Here is a 5,093-nt window from a genome sequence, read left to right on the forward strand (position 1 = left end):
TTGTTATTTAATTTTTTATTCGGCTGTACACATTTCAAGTTATGCAAAGTTAAACATATGGAATTTTGTTAATATGGTTCTTTAAGTAAAAATTTTCATATCAAAATGTATTTTCAATAAATTAATTGATTGAGTTATTGATTAATTGTATTCCAGAGGACGATTAATTGTATTCAGAAACATTAGAGATATAATTTTATGATTATTTAATGTTAAACGGGATAAAATGATATTTCTAATGGTATCTCTAAAGTTTGAACGTAGGAAAATTCTAAACGATAATTAAAATATATAATTTTGTAACAAAATATTGTGTGATTTTTAAACTAAACCAATTTTTTTTAATTATTTTTGGGCCAACCATACTATTTCCACTTTTTTCTTCCACCAATTATGTAATGCGTTACATTTTTATTATAAATCATGTCCTAAGTAATAATATTTCATTACTTTGAATCTAAAATCTGTTAAATAACATTTTGATGAATATAATCGTTCAAGTTTCAATATAAAATAAAACATTGATTATAAACAAAGCTAATCAATAAAATGAAAATGAGTACCATGTTATCCTGTTCTCCTCTACTTATATCAAAATCCATTTGAAGCTAAAAATAAAAAATCTCTAGACATAATAAAAAAATATAATTGTAATAATAAAAAAGCGTAATAATAATTAAAAAATGCAATATAGTTTATTGTTATATATTAAAAAATAGATTAAGTAAATTAATAAAATAATATGAAGATCAAGAGATACGATAGTGCCTTGCGCTGAGAGAACGTGCAGCACGAATCTATAGGTGAGCTGGCGGTTTGCAAGCACTCGAGAGATTATCGGATCTCAATAATGGTTAAACCGATTAAGCTCTCAGTAGTCAATCGATAGCTTGGGTTTGAATTATATAATAATTATACATGAACATAAACAGTTATATGTGACAGGTGATAGATTTAGGCGGAAGAACTTTGTTTCTGTTCTTGATATTTATTGTCGTAATTAATGGTAATATAAGAATATTGATCAATGATTGTTACATAAAAATTATTATAAACATTATGATGTAATTTATACGTAACAAATTAAAAAAAATTAAAACTACATAAGTTGCGATTGCTTTAATGCTTGTAAACATCCTTTATTCTGTTTAATATTCGATAAAAAGACAAAGATAACATGATGCTTAAAACACTAAGCGTCAAAGCAAACGCAACTAAATTAAAATAAGTTACGATATATGGTCCCCAAAACTATAAAAAAAAATATAAAAAATATAAAAAAGTAAAAATAAAGTAGCAGGATAATTTAGATATTGTTAATTTTGGCTAATAATGGTTATTAAGTAAAATCCAAACGTCCCAATAATTAAATAAATAATGAATTGAGTATATTTAAAAAATGTCTGTTTATGCTCATTAATTGACCTTTATCAACTTATTTGTGTTTTTTATTTTTACTATATTCAAGCCGGACTTAGATATTGTTTTTAATTTATTTTTTAATTTATATTTTAATAACATTTTATTATATACTATTTATCATAATGTTTATAATAAATATTTATGGTCTGTTCAATTTAAAACCATAAAAATATTTATAAAATCTTTTAATATTCTATTATTATAAATATTTTTTAAATATTTTATGAATATTTTATGTTATCTGGGTTAATACCAAAGAAAAATTATTATCTTGTAGGAAAAAATTTCACGTACAAATTTCAGACAAGAACATACAAAAATTTGTAACAGGATTAGTTGCTAATTTTCATTTAATTTAAGTTTACATTATCGTTTTCCGAATAACAATTGATCATGATGCACGAATATTTAGAAAGAAGCACGTATCTTGAATTTGCCTCGAAACTCGTGCAAATTTAGATGGCTAAGCATTAATGATTCCGTGTGTATATTTTCCATTAAAATCAAAACGTAGCAAAAACGATTATGTTCATTCCTTTCTCAATCTGTAATTTTCGATGCGCGGCGCGAAGACAATCAAAAATCAATTAATCGCAGCAAAAATGCGATATTGAACACGCGATAAATTTGTGAGTTCAGCGAACCTAATGATATCATTTTTTAAAAAACAAATTTGATGTATTAAAATCCTGTTTGAAAATGAGTTTGGTTACTGCCAGTAAAAGTAATGCAGTTGGCAGAGTGAAAATTACTGTCGTTGCGTTTTATTTTTTCCACTAGTAAACCTGTAGACGATCAAAATGATAAAATAGTTCGAAATGTCAGAAAGATAATTTTTAGGTTCAAAATTGCAAACATTTTAAGTCACCGCAAGCTTGCAGTAATACTGCACAAATCTTTCGCAGCATCCGTGCAATATTACAATATTTCAATGTAAGATTTATGCAATGTTTCTGAAATCTTTCAATGCTGTATGGGTCGGTATAATTCCAATCTTTTTAAAACAAATGTTATACCGATGATTAATACTATATATTTTAATTATTAACATTATTAAAATATGAATTATTACAATAAATGTTACATTAATGATTTATATTATTAACATATGGATTATTATAATAAAGTGATGCCATTATAAGTACAATTATGTACTTCCTTTTATACTAGTATATTCTACATACATTTACTGCTTTATCGAGTAATTTTAAATCAACTAATTATTGCTCAGTTTATCATGTAGACCAATATATTAGTTTATATAAATGTTTCCATTACTTTAAACATTTGATACACAAAAAACTAATTACACATATAATTTTAAATATAAAAACTATCTTTCTAACATTTCTGACTATTTGAGACAAATGTAGAATATGTTATACAAGTATCAAAGGAAGTATAATCGTGCTCATAATGGTATCACTTTATTATAATAATCCACATTTTAATAATATAAATCATTAATGTAACATTTATTATAGAAAGTAAAGATTAGAATTATAACAACCAAGCAGAAAGATTGAAGAAATGTTGCATAAATCTTGTAAAATGTCCGCAATTTTAAATCTAAAAATCATCTTTCTTATATTTTGGATTATTTAGGATCATCTACTGGTTTTACTAATGAAAGAAACAAAACGCAATGCTGGTAATTTTCACTTCCATCAACTGTTTTTACTCTGGCAGTAATCAAACCTACTTTCAAATAGATTGTAAAAGATAACGAAAGTTAATTGTCGCACAATAATAACCGATTGCAGCAACGAAATTCGCATTAGTTTTTCAGATTAACGACACCAAATTTCGGCGTCGTCCTTTCTTGCATCGAAACACGAAGAAACCGCGTGAAATTGGTCGTTATCATTAAGTCACATGCTATTTGTAATTAATCAAGAAATTCTATTTTATTTCACACATAATGTGCATATTTATTCTTGTTCAATATTTTGATAACAAGAATAAATTGAATGCGTCATGCATGGATCGGAAAGCCCTGCGATAAGAATAATTTAAAAGAATAACGAATTAATTCAATTATATTGTATTCTTGAAATACCATGGCCCTATAAAATTTTTTGCAATTTACGAGTTAAAGGTAGAATTTGAACCCTGCTGAAATTTCAAAAACCACAAAAAAAATTGTATTAAACGTCTGTTAAGGCATTGACACATTTAATTAAATCCATATTATTGTTTAATTTTGCATAACTTAAAAGTTTCAAAATGCTTATAAGCAGAGTTGAATTTAATACATATTCTAAGTTTTATATATATGATACGTAAGATTGTGTGTATTATAGGTAGGATACGTATCAAATTTGTATGATAGACATAACCCTGATCTTTTCTTTACTATTTTTTTTTAAATAAAAGTGTAATCTACAAATAAAAAAAAATTAATATTGAAAATGTAGAGTATATATATAATAATTAGTATACAATAATTTTAGTCTTTTGTTATGTTTTTACTTTTATCATATAATTTAATTTTAAAACACATATAGCCAATCTAGTCGTGTCATAATTTTCTCATAGATTTTTAATATAGTTACATATATGCTTCAAATAAAATTTATTAATTAGGGAAAAAAGATGATAAAATAATATCTGTGAACTTTAAGGCAATTAGCAGTACTTTGCAAAAATTGTAAATTTTGCATTGCTCAATTAATTTTTCCTTATCATTTCTTTTCTGAATAAAAGCTCTTTCCATCCAAAAAGAATGTGTTTAAGCTTTTCGCCTTTGTTCGTTATTAGAACTTATATAACATAAAGTTTAAACATTACAAATAATCACATCCTGTAGGTCACGTAATATAAAATAAAAACATTAAATTTTAAAAGTTATGCGATATATAATAGATACATAATGATATGTATACGTATAAAATCGCAGTGGTATCATACTTAGCATTATACAATAGGATACCTATGTATGATACGTAGACTATGATACATTGTCAAGTTTGCCACAAGTTAAAATGTCTTGTAGCAAATGTTGACTATTGTGTATTGGCATATTAGAACATCGCATAACGATGAACTACTAAACAAATGATTCCACAAAGTAATCACTAGAATTCGTCACCTAATAACAGAGTTACGAATAATTTAAATATCTACAAGGATCACATAATACCATCTCTAAATACGACAAAAACAAAATTTTAAAAATTTGCTGCGTACGTGGTGTGCATCCGTAATTGTGTGGATAGAGTACTGTTACAGTTCTGGGTCGTGCAAACGGGGCTTCATTCCGCGAGATTCTCGAGAAAGACAGCAGTGTTGGCAAACGGGTATGCAAAGGAGAAAGAGAAAATAAGAGAAGAGGAGAGAGTAGGTAGAGCCGCCGCGCCTCCTACCTTCGGGGTCCGCGTGTCCTCGGTTCGGCACTGGACAACGACGAACCGATGAATACAGGCTGCCAAGCTGGCTGCCTGGCTGGTATGATGATGGCTGCTGCAACGATGGTGCCGTACCGACAGTGATGGTGGTAGTGGTGGTATGGCGCGCGGGTAGGTAGGGGAATTACGGGGAACGTGTTTTTAGGCGAGGACGAGCGGCCGTAGTCGTGTCCAAGCCGCGAGACGGGCGGGTTTATACCTGCGTGGAGAAAGAGGAGGTGGCGGAGGAGGTGGAGGAGGGGCGGAGGAGGAGGAGGAGGTTTT

The sequence above is a fragment of the Solenopsis invicta genome, chromosome 9, assembly GCF_016802725.1.
Source record: "Solenopsis invicta isolate M01_SB chromosome 9, UNIL_Sinv_3.0, whole genome shotgun sequence".
In the NCBI taxonomy this organism is placed as follows: Eukaryota; Metazoa; Arthropoda; class Insecta; order Hymenoptera; family Formicidae; genus Solenopsis; species Solenopsis invicta.